Below are 26,077 nucleotides of genomic sequence, written 5' to 3'. Positions count from 1 at the left end.
AGAACATGTTAAAAAAACAACTTACAATCAAAACTAATTGAGATAATGATAATACAGCACTTGAACTACTTTCTTTATGTACACAAGAAAAAAATAACAGTTATAAAACATAGTTTTATATTTATTAAAATAAAGCTTGTTAGTTTAGAGCACTGAATTTAAAATAAAGAATTAAGATTTTATGTAAAGAACCAAATTTGATAAGTTAAACACAATAAAGCAAAACAGTTTTGTACATTTTTTTACCAATTTTATGACCCAACAAAAGTTTGTTAATTTTAAAATATTTAGCTCTGAAGTTAATCGTGATAAAATGTAGTTTATTTTCAACTAAATTTTTATAAAATTTTATTTATTTACTAAAGAACTGAAATTTATCGAATACTTCAACTAAAAAAATTATTTTCTAATAAGTTATTGTTTTAAAACTTTTCTATCTAAATATGCCTGATTAAACTCAGAAGTTCTTCGATTTTCATGCAGTAAAACTGTATAAAAACGTTATAACGTACAAAGTTGTTACTAGAACTAATTAAGTATTTATATTTTATTTGCATTAAATGTTTAATACTAGATATTTTGTATACAATTTTTAATAAATAAACACCATTTTTTAATCTGTTATTTAAGCTATTGATTTATTTATCGCAAATTTTTAAAATATCAACGTACAAGAATGGACACAATCTTTAGGAATTATTTTTTTTTTTTTACCAAGTCTTGCACAGTATTAAAACCTTAATTAAAGACAATAACGAACGTTTTCTTCTAATGGATATAAAATAATGTTTTAAAGCATGCTTAAAAACTTTCTTATAATAAACTTGAATTGTATTCAGTAACTACGTCTATTTTTAAGTTTTAAATAGTTTTAGGTAATGTACTATAGCTAAAAATTTTACATAAAGTAAATTGAGCAAATTTAGCTGATAGACTTTGTTTTGTAAAACAAAAAAATTTTTTATTAATATTTAGCAATATGTAAGTCTGTACTATTCATGTGTAAAGTATGATAAATTATCAATTATTAAGCTAAATAAAAACTTATCTAAATCGATTTCTGAAGTAATGAAGTTTATTTTTGTGTGAAAATAAATATATTTTATATTTATACAAGGAAGATAGCTGGAAGTTCATTAGCTGCTATTGTTAATAAATCTTTGTAAGGCCTAAAACAGTGAGTAAATCAACATTAGAAATTTTAAAGTTAAAAGTTTTTGATCGTAAATCATTCATCACCAGCTTTAGCTTCATTGGAATCGAAGAAAAAAATGTCATTATTTAAGAATTTATTGATATCATAGACTGTATTTAGAAAATATTTAAAACAGGTATATCTTAATAAATAAATTAAAAATTTCACAATTTTTTTTATAAGGTCCCCTTTAGTAAGAAAAAACGCTATAGCCCCATTCGATAAGACTTATTAAAAAAACAACCATTGAGACCTGTTTTTATTGAATTTCACCAAAACATAATAATTTCTAAAACTATCGTTTTATTTATGTAGAAAAAAAATCAAAATTATTTTCTCTATAATATAATTTTATTAGCATTTCTTTGCAAAATGCAATTTTTTGCAAACATAACAAAATAATATTTTTAAGCAAGCTTTATTCTTTAAAAAATGTTTTACTTGCAGCAAGCATCTTTAGACTTTAAATGGTTTTAATTATATTTTAAAGAAGATCATAACTAAGATGTAGTACTGAGAACATGTAAAGCGTACTTGATTTTTTTTTAACAGAAAATATTTGCAAGTTTTTAATAATAATATTTACAAAAGCAAAAGTTTGTTTAGTTTAGTTTTGAAATTTATAAAAAATTTAAAATTAGTAAGTTATTAACAAACAACAGATGGTAAATATTTTATTTTTGTCTTTTTTCTCTACTCGTTTAATAAATAATATAAGTAGTGCATATATCAACATATTTTATTGAACGAAAAAAACAAGCGGTTAAAATAACTGGTTTTGGGTCTGGTGCACAAAGTCTTTTCGATTAACAGGTCGCACTACTCGGATACCGTAGAACGTCTTGGCCATATCATCAAGTTTGATTTACTATCTGAAAATATTTAAATATAAAATTTTTTCGACTGTAGATAAGGATTTGTTTAGGTAAGCTGTAACGTATGATTAAATAAAATTTAGTTTATTCTTAAATTCAAGTGTTGCTGCTCAGATTTGATTTTAAACGTAAAAAAATATTAAATATTATATTTAGAACGCTGCGATATTCTTGTTTTATTAGAACAGAACGATGTTTGAAACTCTTATAACTATTATTTCAAACTATAAAACTTGAATAATTTCTTAAATGTTTGCACATAACTTTAAATTTTAATTGATTTTTAATTAATATGAAAAGAATAAAAACTTCAATATATGAACAACATGTATACTTAACTTAATAGTTTTGTTAAAGTAAATTTATACAGAAAAAATTGCAAATTTTCAAAACTAGTATTTAAACACTTGTAAAACAAGTAGTTATTAGATTTTAAAAATAAAACTAAACGTTTTTAAACGTTTTACACTAACATTTAGCAATAAAGTATTTTTATAATTTTTTTGTGCTAACAATTTTTTTTACTTCTTGATTATTTTTGTTTTTTGTAGTTTACACTTAAATTTATAACCAATAGAAAATATACTTCATTATCAAACATCATTTAGAATCAAAGATTTAATTAAAACATATTTACAAAAAAAAATAGTTTTAAATGTAGCTAAGGAAATATATAACCAACTTTATAATGATTGATTAAAATAGAATTGGCTTTAATTTTGGTAGATAAATTTTACTGTTAGTTTTAAATACTGATTTAATAGTTAAAATAGTACTTAAAACCAATGTAGCGCCATTGACAAAACTATTTTAATAAAACACGACAATTTCTTACAACCTTTATACTTGTATTTTGCAAAATGAAAGTTTATTAAATGGTATAGTTATTTTTAACTTAGAAGCTATCCATGACGTATGTAGTTTTATTTAGAGTATAAGTTACATTAGTTTCTATGCATAAATAAGTAATTTAGCCTATTTTTTTTTTCGCTCAGTAAACTAATATTTTATAAGTCACAAGACTGTGACTAAGTTAGTTTTGAAAACATATGACAGTGGAAACTGTAACTTTTTAATTGTGAATAGCTAGTTACCAGAGCTACCAATATGCTAAAATAATAATAACCTTTGCAAATTGGCTAATGAAGAATAATTGAATTGTAGCTCATTTTTGTATATATCGATGTTTATAATAAATATCGTAATTCATGTTTTTACTTATTTTAGTGTCAGACTTTTCATTGCTAGTTAAGTACAAAAAAAACATTTTGAATTAAGGTTAATTATAAAAAAATGTTAAATTCATGGATCCGACTACGAGGAGCGAGATCAATATATTTTGGCACAAAGGTCATTTTGACATTAGGTCGTCAATGTGGCATTATCATTGCTGTGATATTGACACACGCACCTCAATTGATAATTTGGTTGACAGTTTAATAAGCTGTTCAAAAAATAAAAAGATCACAAGCATAAGAAAAAAAAATAATAAAAAAGAGCTGTGTGTATAAAATACAACTTGATGCTTGTTGATGCGGGTGTGTATGAATGACGTCACAAAGCGTTTAATAATCTCTTCAGTTTTTTATATTTTTTTGTCGTAAAATTTATATACTATAAGCATAATGTTTTAAAGTTTCTTGCGAAATCATAATATATTACAAAGAAAAAAAATTAAAAAAAAAATATTGTCGAAAAATAATAATACAAAACAATATTTAAAGCAAGCTGTAAAGCTGGTTTAAAATAAAAATAATTTACTTTCAGTAAACACGTGTATCTTAGAAATTTAATGATTTTAGTTAAGATAAAAAACTTTATAACTAAATATACAATACTAAAAACATGTGTAACATATTTAATAGACTTCTTAAAATAAAATAAACATTTTTGTATTTTTTTTACTTATATTAAGCAATACAAAAATTGTATACAATTTTAGTGAAAACCTTATACTCTTTTTAATCTAACAATTAAATGAAAATTCAGATAAATGGTAATTTTTGTTTTTGTTTTTTTTCTACTATATGATCAACAACCAACAAAATATGTTTGTATATTATAGGCCTTTACTTTTTAGCTTTGCTTCGCATAATGAAGTTTATTTTAAAACATAATAATAAAAACTAATAGTAGGCTTCTTTTTAATGAATTTAAGTTAACTTTCAATATTTATCAAAAATTTTATCTTTAAGCTAAGTAATTTTATTTAATCTTAAAAAAGTTAAAATCTTATTATGTAATGATAAGAATGTTTGTTGTGTAATTTGTAAACTTGTTATAATAAAACAGCAACCTTAAAAAAAATATTACACTAATATTTACCAATAAAAAAAGTTTAACTTCTGAACTATAAACTTCTTTGAAGCTGTTAATGACGTATTGTAATTTTTTCCCGTGTAAAAAAAATACATAGAATTTCTATTGTAACTAGTAAGTTCTCGCAATTTTGTAAAATGCTATAAAATAACTATTTATAATCACAAATCTGTGACTAAATTAAAACAGAAATATGACAATAAAAATTATATTGTGTTGAAAAAAACTCTACAACTAGGGTTTACTAAAACTAACTTGTTTATACAAATAATTGTCTTTTTTTTAAAAACGTTTCTCATAAATGATTCTCATAAGTTTAAAATTAAAAAAAAATATCAACTTTTAATAATAAAAAAATTATGTGCTTTCCTTCAAATGTACTTTTTTTTTGCAACAATTTAAACAAAAAAAAATTTTAGAAAAACTAGTATTAAAAAATCAATCAAATTAACTTCATCAAAAATAACTTAGTAAATTTTGGCATATCATATAGATGAAATTTATAATATTTATAAGAATGAATTAGGTAAACAAATCAACAAAGTTAGCTTAACTTTGTTTTCTTGGTATATTGTTAAAAAACAAACTGCTTAGTCCAAAAGTGTTACAACTTAAATTTCATTAAAACTGCAGTAAAACTACAGTCAAAATTCTAATATTTTCAATTTATTGTGAACTAACTATATTTTTTCAATAAAATTGTTACAAATGTATATAATTAAAAAAAAATTAACAAATTTTAAGAGGCTTTTTGCCTACCAACCCCTGTTCTAATACATAAACATTGAAAATAAAACATAATTTACTTTGCATTGCAAGATAGATAATTTTTTTTAATTTACTTTAAAAATTTATTTTTTATTTTAGAAAAAAAACAGTCAAACACTTTAAATATTTTACTTATTTATTTATAAATAATATATTGTAAATAAAACTAAAGTAAAATAACAAAGAACATTACAACCGAACTATAACTAATTAGTTAATTTAAATTAAATTAAAGTGCTTAGAAATGGTACATACATATTTAAATTGAAAAAGTTATTTAAACATGAAGCATTGCCTTAAATTCAATAAAATAATATTTATACTATTTTAGTGAAAAAATGTTTTCCGTAGTTTATTGCTTGATATATAAATGTTTTTTTTTTGTTTGACTGATCTTTTGTTGTTTAAATGACCTATTAATATTTTATTTTTTAGTTAAGTAACCAAAATTAAATATAATTATCGTTCTGAATTCATTAGTTGTACAGTCATTGTTGGTAAACAATGATCTAAAATAATATCATATTTAACCCCATGATTAGTCAGAATCTAAGCTAAGATTTATACAAAAAAACTGAAAATTTATACAATTTATTTTGCACATGACGTCACTATATTAATGTTTTTAACGTTTATAAACTTTTGTATTCGTGTTTTATACACAGGCTTTATTACCAGAATAAGATTTTTTGCTATTTTTCAATGCTTGGCAAAGTTGTTTAAAAACCAAAATAAAAATGTTTGAAAAAGTGAATCACGTTTACACAAAGTTGGAAACTTAACTTAAAATGATGAAACTAAAATAAATTAAACATAAAGTCAGCAATCTGTATAATTAAAAAAAGTAAAAATTTATCAAACTAATTCTAAAACGATTTTAGACATTTTTGTACTTTCTTAATACTTACCTGGCAAATACGACGTTATCATGTTACGTAATCAGTTGTTTAAAGCGAAATGGTTTGCAACTAATAATATGTCTTAAGTTTGTATGCTCCGATTATAAAGTATTTTTTTTGAATACTATACTTTAAACATAATTGGAGTTTATTAAAAAATCTCCTGAGTTTCCTATGAGAAAGAAATAAAGAATTTAGTTTCAAAAGTTTGTTTGTATAACAAAGTTTTGCTAAACTAAGCTGTTTCTTTTTTTTTTTTTTTTGAAACTTAGGTTTTCAAATTAATTTAAAAAACAATAGTATCTAGAATACTTATAACAAAAAAAACTATTAGTTTGGTGAATTCCCCTTACTTCTTTTAACTAACATACGGTTCTAAACTATTTTAAATCTCTATGAAATACAGAACACGGTTTTCAGATTTTTTTAATAGCTTAAAGTTATATCAGGAAGAGATTGATAAAAAATTACGGAAATTACAAAAACTTATACATAACTTGATTATTTTGACAGATACTTACAAGAACTTAAATATATAAACCCATATATAATAACAAAACAACATGTTTTTTTATATAACTAACTATCAAACGGAACTTTGTTTGTTAATTGTAGAGTTATTTTCAAGATAAATAAAAACTGCATTAAAACCGGTCTATCAACTTTAATAATATGTTGCTTTCCTTATCGTGTAATAATCGTGTAACCTTATCATGTAACTTCAAAATATATGCATTTCTATAATATTTAAGAGTTTTGTAATCATTTAAAAATCGTCACAATGGTTAAATGCATTCATTGAAATCAATTAAGTTTAATGATTTTAAGCATTCAACCTGTTTTGTGACCATTTCTATTCATAAAAAGTCAGAAATTAAACTATTTTTTCAACACATGTCAAAAAATACTTAGCAGTGCAACTTAAAATTTTCATAGTTATTTTACTAAATGTAATTTGTAATAATTATTATATTTTTAATCGGGTATTTCAAAAACTGATCTAAATTAGTGTTTTGTAAACAGCAGTTTTAATTGTGTAAAAAATTAGTATAATAATCATATGATTAGATAATGTAAATGTTTAGTGTATTAAATTACCTATTTTGTATATAAATTTTAGGAATCTTATTCTTGTGGTTTAGCATTTAAACAAGTCTGATTTCATTTTAGTATTGTATTAAAGTTTTTACTAATTATTAAGTATGTTTTATTTGTAAATATTTTGTGTAGTATTGTGTAACCTGCAAAATTAACGACGCTAAGACTTGTGTTACTCAGTAAATCTTTTAAATGTATAACCAATAACAATGGGTCTAAAACTGAGCCTTGTGTTGCCCAAATTTCACGTTTTACTCACATCCTCTAAAGCCAACGAATTGTTTCCTTTCATCTATGAACTAATTAGTAGATGCATGATTCCTTTCACACCATGACAGTTTTATTTTTTTAGTAAGATATTTTTATCTACACTATCTAATTCCTAATTTTAATCTAAACAAACTAAACAAACTGCATTTCCTTTATCAAAATTGGACAGAACCCCTTTAAAAAGTTCCTAACGGGTGAATTGGTGAAATAGTCCTCGCTTAATCCAAACTGAGAATTATTTAAAACCTTACTTATAGAAAGAAAATGTACAGGCGATTATAGATTACTTTTTCAACTTATTAGTTCAAATTCGATAAAAGTGAAATGGATATATAATTTACTGTTATTGTATTTAATGCTGATTTAAAGTAAATAGTATATAGGTACTTGTTTTGTAAGTTTTATTGGATAAACACTTTCTTAATTAATTGATTAACTATATTGCTTGGTTATTGCGGATGCAAGATTGTTAACTTTCAAAAGGATATTTACAAATGTACTGGTACTAAATGTAGTTACCACTCGCTTTGTTTTGATCTTAAGTCTTAGATTAACACTATATACGTCATTTTTTATAACATTACACCAAAACAAATTATTATCAAAAGTTTTAATATTACTAGTAAACCAATAGGGTTTGTTTGTTGATGTTAGTTAGTTTTGATGTGCAGCTTGAAGCAACAACAGATATTTTGAACTTTTTTGTGAATGCTTATTGTAATTATTGTTTTGTTTTAAAAGTGAATATTTCAACTGATATTTAATTGTTTAAATATTTAAGCCAGGTTTATATTTTAATAGTTTATTAAACCTTTTACAGTATTTTGTTTACTAAAAGTTTTATTTAATTTTTATTTTATTTTTTTAAGTCTTTTGAAATAGATTAAAATAGCTTCCAGTTTTTTTAATGGTTATAATAATAAATTTTAATTTTGTATATGCTTGTATTTCTTGTTGTGTTTCATATAAAAGATTCATCACTTAAAACTGTCGTGTCTTATTATATAAAGTTGTTTCAACTAGAAATTAGTATTTATTAGATAGTAATTAAATAAGGCAGGGTTCAATTATGATGGGTAGTAATAATAACTTAAGTGTACCACAATCCGAAGCCAACAAACTATACATAAATATGATTTTTTTAGATTAACCACTTATTATTTTTTTTTTCTAAGATCAAAAAATATAAAAAAATTATGACTTATAAATATATTTTTTTAGATTAAGGATTTGTTTATTTTATTATTTTAACCTTGTGTTAAAATTTCTCTTTAAGCTTTGTGCTAACTCTTTAAAGTTTGTCTATCAAAAGCAGGGTTTCCATAACTCATTTTCTACATCGCCCCTTTTTCAGAAATTAAAAAAATAATCGCCCCCAACGATTTTACAAAGTAGTTTTTCTCTTGAGTACAAACTTTTGAGCCGAAAAAGTTGTGTTCGAAATGTAATTTAGTCTGGTACTTCTTATGCACACACTTTTTGGTTGTGATCAAAGTAGTTTACAGGGCTTGAGAAAATAAGTTACATTTGTTTTCTTATAAGCCAAGTAAAGTGTATTAAAATACTTAATTATTAAAAAGCCTTTTGTAATCTGTAATAAATCCTGTTTAGATATGAATTGTTTAAAACTAATGAAACTTTTAGGGTAATGGTTGACAACTTTTGTAGTCAGCAATTCATATTTACTTAAAAATATTTTCTAGTTTCAACTCGTAAAAAATGTAATTGCAATCTGCATAATTAAAAAAATAAAAAATATGAAAATAAAAAAACTCCAGCAAAGTTGTAATAAAATGATTTAGTATTATTGTGATCTAAGAAATACTATTGTGAACTGAAAGCAATATTGAAAGTGTATTTCAAAATATTGAGTATCAAATAACTAAATTTTATTTATTTTTTATAAGTAGTTTTCAAGTTACTTAGCGGGTCGAAGTTTGACTGGTACTTAACTGTACGTTTACCATCTGAAATCTTAACTGAAATCTAACATTATAATAATCTCTCATATAACGATTTTCGGACATTTAGAAGTTAATACTCAGTAACTTATTTAAGCCGCACAAAATATTTGAATTATTTTTATAAATAGGCATATACTAAAATTACTATACCAGAGATTCAAATACTATAAAAGAATGAACAGTTTATTTTACACATAATAAAATAAATATTAAAACATAATTTTTGATCTAGTTTGAGGAAGTTTGACCGACTGGTTGATTATCTCACGTAAAAGTGGTTTCATCAACAGTTTCAGTTAATGCAGTAAAATTATTATTTTCGATGCTAAGATATATTATAAGCAAGTTAGTTGTAAAGTTAAAAACTTAATTTTAAACTTTTTAAACTATATATTTTGTAGTAGAATACCATCAAATAGTATTTGACTTGGAATAACCTTTAGGAAACTAAACCTTGATTTTAACATTATCTTTTTCTTAATTAAAATTCAAAAAAAAATCAAAAATTTTACAGTTAATTCTATGAACAGAAAGTAATCGATTGAAAATTTCTTTTAGTTAGGTTAAAAAATTTTTTTGTAACTGTAGCAGTCTTTTTGATGGCTTATTTAATAATATTTAAAATTATTTTTTCTCTAGTTTTTATCCTATAATTATTTACCAGAAGATAATAGTAGAAAACTAAAAGCTAAAGTTGAACTATTAAAATAAACAACCTATTAAGAACTTGCCTTTTTGTCTTATACAAAATCGAAAAGATTTGTATAAGAAATATGCATTTGAATTAAAATAATAATTTTTTTTTTATGTTTAAGAACTTCAATTTTAATCTGAATCTTAATAATATAATGAATCTTAAAGATTTATTTACGTTTGGTTACCTTTTTTTACAAATCTTAAAAGCAAGTTAAAAAGATTTTTTTGTATGAAATTTGATGCAATAACGTGAATTGGACAATAACATTGTTTAAGAAACTGTTGTACTAACCTGTTATTTTATTTTGTTCAGATTCTAAAATATTTATATTTAATAATGTTATTGTACCTTTTATATATTTCTGTGTGGGGATATACAAATAAAAAGTATATACTTTTGATTTCAATTGAAATGTTTTCAATGTTTTTTTATTTCAGCAGCCTAACTAAGTTGCAATATAAAAAAAAAACAAAAAAAAATGTTTAACTTAACATAAATGCTTATTGAAACCAATTCAAAACTCTATTTTTAGATATAGAACTTATTCTCTATACTAAACATCCTAAATAACATAATCTAATATTTTTCTTAAACCAATAAAAAAGGTTTTAACTAATATATAAGAAATAATTAGTGTCTTTATTTTCGGAAAGTATCAGTACTGGCAACAAATTCTTTTTTTTTTTTGCTTGTTTGTATAATTAATTTTGTTGAATTATTGTAATATTTCTCAGGAATATTTTTTTTTACAGCTAATTAGCTGCTAAAATTTAATATTCTAATTTCTTCGACTTATGAAAGCTACATTTGTGTTTAATTTATATAAGGCATGTGAAGCTAGTTGTTGTGACTAAAAATACAAATGTATTTATTTACGACGTATAAGCATTAGTTCTGTAATAACATCAACTGTAATAAAATTCTATTTTGCGACAATAAATATTTTTATACATTCACATAGTTAAACTAAGTGATAGTGTATTGCTGATAATTTAGTTGACAGCTAATTAAAGCTGTTGAAAAATACCATGTTAGTTATTATTGACAAAAATGTATAAATTATCGAAAAACTGTTTTATAACAATAACATTTTTCAAGATTGTTTTTGCAAGTTAATATAAATGACATCACAAAGCGCATAAAAATATTTTTAGTTTATACGCTTTTATTTTTCATTTTTTACATACTATGCACGTATAAATGCAAAAAATTTTTATATGTTGTAGGTATATTAGAAAATTAAGCTTTTATAAACGTCATAACAAATTTTCATAAAATTTTAAAACATTAGTTCTAAGAATCTTAGCTTAAGGTTGCATAAGTATTTTAATTAAAACTAGAGTTGTCGCATTTGCAAGTAATTTTACATTTAAATTAAGAAATAAAAAACTGAAAAACTAGTAGTAACCATTTGATGATTAATAAAACAAATTTTTAACGTAAAATAGTTTTACATTTAATCATAAAAATATATATATCAAACAAATAGAATTAAATTCAAAATAGTTGCTTTTTTTTTGCATTATTACTATATATATAATTAACATAAAGATGAGCACGAATTTAGGTTAACGAGATCTTTAAAAAATTATTTTGTTTGTATTCATAACATTTATGATAATGTCTCGTAGGCAATGTAACCTTCAAATGTAATTTTATTACTCCTTGAAAAATTTAAATCAAATTATTGTTTTTTAAATTAAATCTAACTGTTTTTTTATAAGTTAAAAATTAGAACTAAAGGTTAGTCTAAACTCTAAAGCTATCATTATTTATCAAAATTAATAATAATATTTGTTCTAATGCTAAAGTTGCTTAAACTAAATGTAACATAACCTATTTTTAATAAGTTTATTACTTAAAGCAATAAAAAGTGAATTTATATGTTAAGTTTTTGATTTTGAAAGTTAATGAAGTAATTATATTATTGTTTATGTTAAAAAAAATTTGTATTATTTTTAATGCTTCAACAAATTTAACTATAAGAAATGGTAATATTCAAATAGCTTAACAAAATGTTTTTAAAGTTTTCTGTTTTTAAAAACTTAGGTAAGATTTTAATAAAAAGTAAAACTGCAGAGTAAACATTATTATATTTTAGTTCTTTAATTTATGTTATTTAATAACAGTATGTCTCTTTATTTTTATTTATCATTGAAAGGTTATATTTGATTATTTCTATTAACTTTATGAACATGTATACAATTTTTTAAACTTATATAAATTAAAACTTCAAACTTATTTTAGTAACTTAAGTTATTATGAAAATAGTTTTTGTATACTGTTTTAATTAAGATATGCTAAAATATAAAGAAATTCGTCAATTAAATATTTGTGTGCAATGACTACATTTTTAAGAACTTGCCTTTTTCAAAAAAATAATTTTTCAATGTTGATTGAAACAAAAGATTAATTTAATATAAATGTTAAAAATTGCTAAAAGTTCATATGTACTTAATAAGACTATCTTTTTTTTATGTTAGTATAGTTTAATGCAAGCAAAATTCAACGCATAGTTGTAACAAGTGTTTAATTTCCACATAAAAATGCGACTATTTTATATTTAAGTTAATGTAATTATATTTACATCTATTTTGGTTTTGAAACACTGTAACTGTTGCATTAACAAGCCAATTCTACATTTTTTTCTTTAAGTAGAATAGTGATACAATTAACTATGAAAAGTATAAAAAATAATACAAGAGAAATAAACTAAATCTGTGATACTGAAGATTTTTACCAAAAATTTTATTAAATAAAAATTTAGTTTTTTATGATTTTATAGTATTTAAAAAATTTTTAATAATATCTATTGTATAAAAATTGTTTGTTGAACGACAAAAATACACTTAAAAAGTTAGAGCCAAGGAATTTATGTATGAAAAAGTTTTTTTGTTATCGGGTAGTAAACCAGAACAGTTTAATGTCATTTCAAGGACAGTACTTATTTAGTAGTTATACGGATTAAAGATTAATTTATCTAGCTAAAGATTATATTATATAGCTAAAAATTATTTTATATGTACAAAATATTAGTTTAATTTTAAAAAATTAACACTATAAATTAAATAAGAATATCAAACTGAATGTTAAATAAATTATAAAATAAAATTTAAATCATTGAAATTTTAATTTGGAATGTTTAAAGTTAAAACAAGTTCTGTGTGGCACTATTTTAGCCAAATCCTTTATAAAAAAATTTTTTTTTTAAGTTTTTTTAGCTTAGTACTAGGTTTATAGATTTTTAGGTAAACATCTGAGTTAATAACAAAAATTAAGTTTGAGTAAAACTTAATTTCATTTCTGCATGTACCAGCTGTTAAATTGTGGAAAGCAGTATTTTGGAGTTACTGAAGTGATAATGTGTTTTTTGTTTTGAAATTATAAAGTTTTGTGAACCGCTTTGTTGCGGGTAAGCATTAATGACGTCAGTAGATGCACAAGTTCATTTTGTAAAAACTGCTTATACTAAGTTGGCTGATAAATAAAATTAATTTTAAAAAATGATTATTTAAAAACTGTTTAAAAGCTTTATGTAATCGATAAAACTATTTTTTAAATGTTTATTTTAGTTCAATGCCGACAAAATTTGAAGCTTTTTTGGGAAAAGTTTAAGTTAAGCAAAAATGCGACTATTTCATGTTCGAATTCACTGTGTGTATATTTTAATTATTAAATAGTGTAACTGTATGCGTTCTTAATCTAATACTACAACTTTTTGTTTATTCTACTTTATATCAATAGACTGTTAATGTAATTAATCCAAACATATATTAAATGCTATTCATAAGTAAATTATAAGTGAGATACTGATGTTTGTATAAAACTATTACTAAATAAAGCATTAGTTTTCATAATATATATTTTTTTAATTTGTTATGGTATTAATTTCAGAATTACTTATATTACTAAAAACTAATATTAACTAATCAAAATTAAAAACTATTTAAGTTAAGTTATTGAAAACTTTAAATACTTTTAATTAAACATTTTTGTTCAACATTGCTAAAATATTGTAATATGTAGAGAATACTTAGAAAAACCGGATACACAAGTAATACTAAAAATTATAATAAAATATTAAACTATATTTTAGAAAAAATGAAGTTTTATCCATCTAAACACAGTATTTAAATCGTGGAAGTGAAAAAAATCACGTATAATATTATTTTAACCAAACTCTTTACAAAGAAGCAAACTTATAAAAAAATTGTTTTTAAAGCTGAATAATTAAACACCTGAGTTTTAAATGAAAATCTAGTTTGTGTAAAAAAAGTTTTTTAACAGCATGTACTAGCTGTTTTAAATAACGGAAAACGTCTTTTATGTTGACTTACTGTTTGAGTGTTCTGTTTTGTTTATATACAGTTTTGTGAAGCGCTAGTTGCGGGGAAACTTTAATGACGTCAGTAAATGCATAAGCTTTTTATTTTGTAACTTTATAAAGATTGTATAAAACTAAAAGTTTAAATTTTAGGTTTTTTTGTTTTTCGAAGTTTTTTAACTTTTTCCTATTATTATATTTACGTTTATTAGTTTTAGAACTTAATTTAAGTTTTAAACATTGTTTACTTGTAATAGTCTTATATATGTTACAAGTGCATATAAGAGTTATTAATGTAATATTTAAAAGTGCAATATGAACTTGTATATGTAAATTTCTTCATTTTTTACTTCAGCTGTGATTTATCATAACAACATTTATTAAACTAAGATTAAAAGCATAAGATTATTAAATTTAAGTAATTAAAGTACCTTTTTGTCTACCTAAAATTAAAGAATGGCAGTTTCTGTAAAATTTTAAAATAAGGTTTAAACTTCCTACTTGTGTAAAAAGCCGAAAATATCCAGATTAGTTAAGTATGTATCATAATGTAGCAAAAAATTATGATATTATTTATAATCATAAATCAGACGCATTTTGAAAGTCATATTTACGTCATAAACGCTTTAAACCATGAGAAAAATGTTTTTAGTATGATATCGTGAGATAGAAAGCTTGATAAAAAAACACGAGAATAGAGTTATTTGTATGAAGTCTTTAGTTTTTAAGTATGTCACAAAAAAAATCAAACATTTTGCAATTGTGAAAACATGTTGAACATTTATTCTGGTGGCATAAAAAACTATTATTTAATTTTTATCAAACCTAACACTTTTAACCGGCTATAGCAGGCACTACGTCAAAACAAAATTGTTACGATGAAAAAAAACTGATGAAAGATTTTGTCGCAAAGTTACGTCACAAAGCAAATTTTAAGATAAGCAAACTGTTTGTTTTACAAAATTTAAAAATATTTTCCAGTTTTTTTGAAATTATTTTTTTATTCACTTAGATTTATTTTCAGTTATCCTAGCCAAGTTTATTACTTACATATATAAAACATTTTTAAAATTATGTTTTATATTAGCAAATATTTCGTTACATGTTTAAAATAATTTATAGATACTTCAAAATTTATTTTGATACTCGGCTGGAATTATTCAAATGTTAATTTTTCGTTGGTTTACAATAAGTATATAATAACATAAAATTTTAATATATTTTTTTAAACTGGCTCAAAGTTATGTATTTGAGTTTTAAAACTAGTAAATAAATGTTCTGATAAAGCAGTAACATATTGCTAACTTGACATAAATTTTTAAGTTTCAAATTAGTTTTAGATTATTCTTATAGTTTCTATGAGTTCTAAAAGTCTATATAGAAGTACTAGATTAAGTATGTCGAGAAATTTCCAAGCTTAATGTTTAAAACTATTTTGTTAGCTAACTACCTATTTCATATTAGTTGTTCTAATTTTTTAAAGGTTTGTAAACTAATGACTAAGTTAAAAAAAATAGTAAAGTTTGACATTTAATTTTAACTAATTATTTTTACAAAAGTAAAAAAAAAGTATTTAAACTTTATTTGGTATTCTAGAAAAAAGTTAATCAATAAAATATTTAAATATCATGATTTTGCATAAAACCAAGCAATGCATCTTTTTTAATCGAAAACCATCGCATTTTAAAGGTTATAACCTCACTACGCGCTTAAAAAAAAAGTAAAAATTTGAAGAATGATGTTCAAAATTAAAAAATATATAAACACATATTATTTTAGATTACGATTTTTCCTCAACTCAAAAGTTTGCAGATTTAATAAAACTTTTAAATATTTAAACAACAAACTGTGTTTGTTTAACATTGATGAAAATCTAAAGCTACAAAAAAAAACTTTAAGAAAAGGAAATTAAACCTGCAAAATAGAATTTTTTAATAAGGTTACAAAGTATTGATAATCGTATAGGGAAAAAATTCAAAAAAATGTTTACAATTTTGACCTCTAATACACCTTAAGTTAATTGCATAACTTAACTAAAACTAGTTATAGCATCTGAAATATAAAAAAACTTAAATATACACATTAATTTAGTTTAATTTAGTTATTAATAAAAGTTTAAATAAACACTTTCGTTTCTTTAACTAAAATATAATAAAAAAACTTAAAGTCGTAAAAAATAAATAAAAAAACAACAAATTAACAATCATAAGTTATTTAAATAGAAATCAAACAGATTCACAAAATTACAAGTATTACAAATACATAGTTCTAAAGGAACAGCTGGTTATAGCTGTGTTAAAAATTCGTCATTTTGATTCCCGAAGTTGAGTTCAACTACTTTAAAAACTTCCTTAATCATATATGGTCGCATTAAGCTAGTTGTTTTGTGCAAACATTAGTGACGTCACTAAGAACTTAACTTTTTTAAACTAAAACTAAATTTCAAAGTAAAGTATTTTTAAAATTTTATGAGAGTAAAATAAATGCAATTCGTATGTATTAAATATGTTTAAAAAATAACTTGATTATTATTATTAGTTTAAGAAAAAGCCATTAAAACGAAAATTAATTATTTAAGTCATTGGTTGCTTGACATAACTACGAATAAAAATTTATATACAAACTTTACTTATAATAATATAACTTAATAACTTTATTTATAATTTTTCTAAAAATAATTCAAGTATATTTTACAGCTTGTTTAACTGCCCTAAAATTTTTATAGACGATATCAGAGTTGTTATACAAACAAAAAATGTCGCATTTAACTAATTGTCGACACACACTGATTGCTGACGTCACCTTATCATTTGTTTTTATAAATGATTAATTTTATAAGTTTAGTAATTTTTTAATAAGTCATGTAAACTTTAGCTGTAATTTTTTATTCTTTAAGGTGTCTTTGGCAACAATTTAACTTAATAGCTCAGCTATTTTCTTTTAAGTTTGCTTGCAAGTTATGCTTTTATACTATTTATCGATGAAGTAAAATATTTTACCTAGTTTTTTTCAAACTTTTCAAATTTATTATATAAATATTTTTTGAATTCAAGTTGACACTTTTTTAAATAAAATGTTTGAATTTTAAAAATAAACAAAATAATCCAAGATATTTGTTAAAGTTTATTAACAACTTTTGACGAATTTTAATATAATATTTTAACTTTTACTTGATATTTTTGTATGTAGAAAAAGTAAATTTGAATACAGTTTGTAACCTTGAACTAATCTTTTATGTTCGAAAAACGTTTTTAACTTTCAAACTTAGTTATAACTGCAGTTCTAATTAAGATTATTTTATGACTAAGTTAACTATTGCTTTATGAAAAAATAGTGAATTAAGCTATTTTAAAAAATGTTCTTCTAAATCTCTTTTCCTGATTATTTTAAAAGGTATTTATAAGCTATATATAGAAAATCGCCTACTGATGAATTGGTAGGTATTGTATTTTAGTAATAGCAAGCAACAATAAATTAAATTTTTATTAAAAAAAATTAAAAAAAAAATATCAGTTACATATACGAGCTTTAAAATAAAAAAATTGTATATACTTTTTATTTACTAAAAATATAACGTATAGTATTTACAGTTAAGTTTCTTAAGTTTCAACTTATCGAGTCTACTACTAAATTTAAAAAATATATGTTGTAGCTGTGTTGAACAGCTTGCAAAAAGTTAAACGTTCACAGAGTTTTTTTATACAATTTGATAAGATGTATACTTAGTTTATAAATATATTATATATTATTAACGCATTTTAAAGGTTATTTCATACATTACGTCACAAAGCGCTCAATAAAAAAAAAAGAGCTGTAGAACGTTTTTGTCTCAAAATTCTGTCGCAAAGTTTTGTTGGATTTACTTTTTTCTTTAACTTAAAACTTTGCTGTTTTGATAATCTTTCTTCTAAAACTCTTCAAGATGTTAATGCTTTTTTTTTTGAATGTTTTACAAAAATAACAGTTCAAAAATAAAATGTAAAAATTTAGTTTAAAATTATCTAAACAACAGAGCTTTAAAAAACGAATTTGTTTTTTAAGTTAAATATGTTTGTCATATAGTTTATCTAATTCCCATAATAAATTGAACTATTATAGTTTATAAATGATATCCATAAGAAACTACACTACCATTATGTAGCTTGTATGTGTTCGTTTTCTAGCTGTATGAAGATGAATATCATTAATATTGTAAAGTTAATTGAACTAATTTTATTATTTTTTAAACTAGTTGACTTTTAAACTATATTTAAGTAGGATATGCTGCAACTTAACCAAGTTTTCAATTTTTTTTTTCATTTATACAATAATTTTTTTGTTCTAAATAAAAAGAACTATTAATAATCCTAATATAAAGTATAAGTAGTAATAAAAATGTTACTTAAATCCAACAATATACTTTTAAGTAGTAACTAGTTTTTTTGTTTATTTTAATACTTAATTTAGATATTTTTTTAAAATTGCAATTTAAATAATTTCAAAAAACTGCGTTAATTTATTTATATGTTTTCTATATTTATATTACATTAGTTACATTTTTAATTGTTTTCCTTTCCTTTAAAAAAAATATTACTATTAATATTTTAATAGTCTGTGACTCAATATAACAACAAATCAATAGATTAAATAAACGATAACTTATTATAATCTACACAAGCTATAATTGTTCTGCAATTTTTACAAATGTTACTGCCTTTTTGAAGCTGTTTTAAAATTAATAATTCACAAGAATATTTAGTTCTTAAATTCAATTTTTATAATATATTTGGAAACTTGTTGTGTGAACATATGTTATGTCACAAAGATTGACTTATACAAAATACGTGTACAAGTATTGTCTACAAAAGCTTTTTATGTATTTAATAAAACAAAAATAACAAAATTACGTGATATGATAAAGTTTGTTTGTTAAAATTTTTCATCAAGCTTTAGTTTTAATACTCAGTGAAAAATTAATCAAAATGTACACTTTAGTAATTTTAGAAAAGTTAAACACCTTATTTTCTTAATGCTATACTTTAAATTATTTTAACTTATTTTCTTAATACTTAAAATTTATGTTTTTAGTTCTAAGACTATTAAAAATATTTTTTATAAATCAGTGACACATAGCTAACTTAAACACAACTTCAACTTTTAAATTACTAATTTAATTTCTATGTATTCTACAAATGTACAAAAACATTATTGATCAAGTATGTATTATTTTTATGAATTAAACTTTTAAACAATTAAATAGCTAATATGTAACTTTATTACCATTGATAAATTTTTCTTTTTAGACTTTTCAAATGAAGTAAAAAGAAAAAATGATGGTTTACAATTTTATGCTTAAAGATTAACTACTTTAACTTTCTCCAAAGAAAAAGTAGTTAAATTTTGTTGGTTAATCTGTAAAAAAGTAAATATTTAATCATTGTGTTCATCTAAAATTAGAATTATATATTTATCTTAATCTGATAAACTAACGCATTTTAAATATTATCGTGTCATAACAGTTTAAAAAAGCAGGAAAACAGTATTATGTTCAAAACTAACAAAAGTTTAATGCAAAACTTTTGTTAGATTATAATTTTTCCTAAATTGAAAAGTTTGCTGTACGTCACTTAAAGTAGAAGGATTTAGCTGTCTAATATATAAACTGTAAAATATACATTTTAATAAACACTTAAAAATATTTTTTTAAAACTTTTAGAATGTTACATTAGGAAACAAGCTAATAAATATTTTAATTACAGCTTAAACTAACTGTTTTGTATTCCATTTCAACATTCAATTTAGATTATGACTTCGATGTAAGTTTAAGCAAATTATTTTTTTATTGTTATAAAAGTAATTTAAAATTGTTGAGTAATATGTAAAAGTGTAAAATGTAAATAAATAATTATTATCTATTAACATGAAACAAAATGATAAACTCACATAAAAATTGTTTGTGATCTTTATAACATTTTTTATATTGTTTAAATGTACAATGATTTCACCAAATCAAAAAATTTTGATCTGTTGAAAGATATTTTTTTATAACATTAAACTATTTTTTTTACATACCATCTAAACTAGTTTGAAAAATTGTAAAGTTAAATAAAAATAAAGCTTGAATTTTATTTATGCACATTTTTATGATTTTTCTTAACATTTTTAACTTAACAAGGTTTTAACATTTTTGCAAAACAAAACAATTTAAACAACAAACAAAGTCAACTAAATAGATTTGGAAAAAATTATCATTTTTTAATTATCTTTGGAGCTGGCGAGAAAAAAAGACAAGTTAAAAAACATTTTACCTTCAAAAAATTCAGAGGTGTTAAACAAATTATTTATTTAAATGTTTTTAACATTTCCATTAAACATTATAAAAACCGCATTTGAGTAATAAGTATTAAATATTATTCAATGATTAGTAATGATTAAAACAAAAAAAAAATTACTAAGAAAGAAATTAAGGTATTAATTTAAATGTTTTATATTTTTATTTAAATAAAATTAAAATCAAATTTTTTGCCTGTCTATTAATTTTCATATTCGAATAAATACAGGTATTGTTAAAAGTTATACAATAATTTAATTGTTATGTAAAATTATTGTTTTAAATTATTTAAATAATAGCTGGGGAGGAAATTTACTCATTCTTTTAAATATTATACTTTATTTTTATCCTTAGTTTTATAAAATTTTTAAAATTGTATGTTAATCTTTTTTAATTTCATTTATATTTAATCAATTATTTTGAAAATAAATTTTTACTGCATTTATAAAATATTAAAACGATATTATAGACAAATATAAAATAGTTATAATTGTAGAACTTGATTACTGTTTTAATGATTTCAGTTTAAATAACTGCACATATGAAGTATTTTAAAATATATAAACATTTAAGTAGGTACATCATAATTTTTTTGTAAAGTTAATATTATAACTATAATTTTTTTTAAAACTTTTTTTAGACTAAAGTTATTTTATTTTGTTGAAACTCTTATTTTTGCTTTTTTAAATAATATTTTGTGCTGCTTTACAAGTATTAAACTATGTAACATTAATAGAAACAAAATTAAACAGTGTTTACTTATTAACTATTTAAAGAATAAATTTTGGCTATTTTTAGAAAAAAAACTTCAAAGTTTAAAGTAAAAAACTAGCTTATCTTATTTAGCAAAAATTCAAATATTAATGTAAAACTTAATAAAAATTTAAAGAGATTGTTAGAAGAACTTAACTAAAACTACAAAACTATAAAAAAACTACCAATATTTGTCAAGTAAAATATCAAACAGATAATTAACTAACTTTATAAATTCAAAAAATCAGACCAAGTTATTTTTTTTAATTTTAAAACATACAAAATTATTATAATCTATTTAAGTAAAATTAAAGTAATGCGTAAACAAATTACTACTCATAATAAAAAACTGTATAAGGTTACTACTAAACTACATCAAATCATCAAATTCTAAATGCATATCTGATTTGTATAGAATTTTAATATTATTTATATTTTGCTGCTTTATATTTGTAAACCAACTTGATAACCATAAAAATATAAAAATTAAGGTTGTTTAAGTTAGAATATTTAAAGTTATTATAAATTGAAAAAATGACTCATTTTAAAGTAATTATGACGTCAAAATAGGCTTAGTAAAGTGGAAAAGAGTTTTATGTTTAAATCTGATAAAAATTCTAAAAGTTTTTGTTAAGTTTAAAACGTTGTTATTTGTTTTGTTAACTATTTAAAACAAAAAGCTTTAGTTATGTTCTACGTTTACTTTAAAGAAGTTTTTTATTAATTTGTAAAACTATACATTAAAAGTAATGTATTTTTTTTCTGAAAAAAAACTTAACAGGTCAATAGATTTAAGTGTTTACTTATGTTTAGTTTTACTGTCGATCAATTATAACGTAAGTAAACTTAAATGAGTACTTTTACTGTTACTAATTGCTTCTGTAGTTAATAAATCTCTAGATTATTTTATGATTATTTGATTACTTGGTTACTGTATAAGTTTGTAAAACCTTACTACTTGTTATTTGGTTTTACTGAAATTGTGTGTCTTGTATGTATTATTTGGATGTAGCAAATGCAACAATACTTTGAACGATGACAACTGAAAAATTGTTACTAAATAATACTAAATAAAATAAAATAAATAAATCCAAAACTAAATACTTTACTAAATTCGAAAAACGACGTGGTGTATTTATTTAGAATTTATTAAAACTATTTAAACCGATAAAATTGGAAATATTTTAAGAACCTGCTTTATGTACTTAAATTTGATACAATTGTTTCATGATGTAGTAACTCTGTAAAAATAGTAAAAAAATTATTTTAAAACATTTTTAACGTATAAATATAATAGAAACGAGAGTAAAAAATAAAATAAAATAAAAACAAAGACTAATATTTCATTAAATTTCATAACATATTTAAAATATAATTCTTTTTTTAGTCTCTTTAGAAAAGTACAAGACATGACAAAACATAGCTCAATGTCCAAAGTTTATAGAATAGTTAATTAAACTATATATACTTTGTATAAAACGCAAGTCAATTACAAACAAATTTTTACATTACAGCTACAGAGCAATTTTAAAGTTTAGCAACGTATGATAATTTTAAATTTATATTCATATAAACTCTCGTTGTAATTAATATATATAAAAACTTGTGCAGCAAACTGTTGTGACTAATTATTAATGACGTCACTAGAAGCATAAAATATGCTTAAAACCAAGTAGTTCTTGTTTCAAAGTTTTATTACATTAAGTTTTTGGTTCAACTCAACTTTTTTTATTGCTTATTTAATAGTAATTTTTTTCGCTGTAATTGTTTTCGTGAGTTCTTTAAATTATAAAAGTTTTTCTCGAAATTTATAAAATTTTATTGATAGAAGTTTTATTAGTTTTGAATAATAATTATTATTATTTTTAATAAAAATTAGAAGTTTTGGTAACTTTAAAATTATTAGAGGTAATAGCCTAACTAGTAAGTAAAAGCAAGACATTAAAATGTATCCTCAATAAAATAGAGTTTATGTTAATGCAAATTATTATTCAAAGAGCTATGAACGGCTTATTTTTATTTAATCATATTATTTCACAATTTTGCGCACTTAAAACAACAAAAATATTTTAAACATATTATATCTAACTCATTTTTTGTAATAAAAAAATGATTGAAAATTAAAATCATTCGAAATTGAAATAAACCTGTAACAAAATTGAAAAATAAATGTTTTAGATAAGTATCAATATTTTTCAATTGAGATAACTAGTGAGATAATAGTATTTATAATTAATTTTTACTTATTTTCCGTTAATAAATCAATTGTAATTTTTTTCTAATACTATTAGTAATAAATAGTGACATTTTAAACTTAGCAGCAGTTTGAAAAATGATCATGATAACATAGAAATAAAACTAATTACTTGTATTAAAAAACATTCGATATTTTACCTAACAATTAAAAAAAGATAATTTTTTTAATATTAAACAACTTCCATTTAAAAATTTATATAATCAGTTTGTTTAGAAGTCTTAAAAAACTTTACGTGTTTTTAGAATTTCAAGGTTTCAAAAATACATTTCTAAATAGAAAAAGTTTAAGCTACAAAAAAAAAACAAGTCTGTCAATGTGTGAGTTCTAAATAATATCTTAAAACTTAAGTTGTATTTTTCTTAATGGCCTTTAAGTATCATTTTTTATATAATATGCGCAAGGTAATTAACAAAAATTATATTTTGCAGCATAAAAATTTATTATATGATGAGTAAATTCAGTTGCTGCATATCTAAGTGATAAATTTAATAGGCTTTTAAATTATGAAATAAAAGAAAAGAAAAAAAGCGAATTGTTAAGAAGGTTTAAGTTTTTTTTTTTATTTTGTTATTGTTTAAATCTAATAACTTTAGAAAAGTTTATAATTAGCTTAAGTGTTCTGAATTAAAATTCACACAAAATGATGCGAGCTTTTGTATTACTAGATTACACTATTAAAATGTTCTGTTTAGTTAAAAAAAGTGTATTAATTAAACTTTGATTAAAGTTTTTATCACATATCAAGGTTAATTTTGTACCATTTCAAATAAAAAGTAGTCTAGTTTTTTTTAAACTTAAACATAGGAAGGAAGTATATACAACAGAAACTGTGTTTTTTTTATCAAATCTAATTCAGTTTAAGTGAGACTCAATGACAAACATTTTCATTCTCAACTTAAATATAATAAGTTTTATAAGCAAGTTGTAAAGCATTTTTCTATAAAACTTAATTTGTTTTATATCTTTAAATTTAAAATGATTTTAGTTAATATAATAAGACATAATAATAAGAAGAACATAAGTAACTGTAATTGATAGAATTGTTTCAGTCAAAAAAAACATTATAGTAGTACTTAGCAACACAAAAGTTTGCATCATTTCTGTGTGAATTTAACTTAATAACTATTAAGTTAACTATAAACTTCTCTAAAGTTATTCATGACGTATTATAGTTTATATTCGTGTGAAAAATACCTAAAATTTCTTTATTATCTAGTAAATTGATAAAATATTAATTATATAACATATAAATTATTTGTAAGTCACAAAGCTGTGACTAAATAAAATTTACAAAGGTGAAGTTATAAATTATATATTGTAAGCATTTTAAAACTAGCTTTATCGATTTTAAAATAAACTGCTTTGTAAATTGACAAGATATGACAATAATATTCTTAACTGTTTAAGTAATGTTTTGAAGGGGTATTTCTTTTTTATCTAGTTCGTTTTAAAAATACTTTTTACAAAAATGTAACAAAATGTAGATTTATTTATTTAGTTTTCTGGTTATAAAAAGAAATCTTTTGATACACAAATAAATTGATTTCCATGTAAGATTTGACTTTGCTTCACAAAATATTATTTTCCTTCAATTATAATAAAAAAACTTTTTAGCAAAATTTAATGCTTGTTTCTAATATACGATTCAATATCTTATAGATTTTAATTACATTAGTTAATTTAAAATCAGTTAAAACTAAAGATATAACATTAAGAAGATGTGTAGTGTAATTATGACAAGATTTAATAAAGTAGAACGGTTTTTAAAATTTTCTATACTAATATTCTAATACTTTAAAATAAGCTCTGTTTTTAATCTGAAAAACTCTTAATATAGTTTCTGCTTTTACATAACTTTAATTTAACACATATATTTCTTTATATCTTTATTTTTCATTTTAAAAATTTATAAAACTTTGATATACTTGAGAACTTTAAAGCTTATAATGACGTAAATTGGTTTACTTTTAAGCAAAAATATTCATAAAATTTCTATTCAAACTAGTAAGTTGTTTACATTTTAGCCATTAATCATCTAAGACATTTTGATGAACAATAACGTAATTATATCAAAGTAAAATATAGAAATGTTACTTTTAATTCATATATACTTTATTACAAGCTTTAGCCATATTAAAATAAACTTTTTTTAATTGGATATTTGTGCAAAATACAGGATATCATCATTAAAAAAATAAATTTTAATGAAATAATTGTCTGTTTTATACAATGTTTTAAATAGCTTTATTCAGATTTTGTTACATAAATATTTTAAAAAAATGTAATAAAATATTACTTTAGTTTGGTGGTAATAAAAAAAAATTTTGTTTTAACGCAGTATTTAAATA

Source organism: Thalia democratica, chromosome 3 (genome assembly GCF_965202585.1).
Source record: "Thalia democratica chromosome 3, ktThaDemo2.hap1.1, whole genome shotgun sequence".
Lineage (NCBI taxonomy): Eukaryota > Metazoa > Chordata > Thaliacea > Salpida > Salpidae > Thalia > Thalia democratica.
This window is presented reverse-complemented; position numbering follows the sequence as displayed.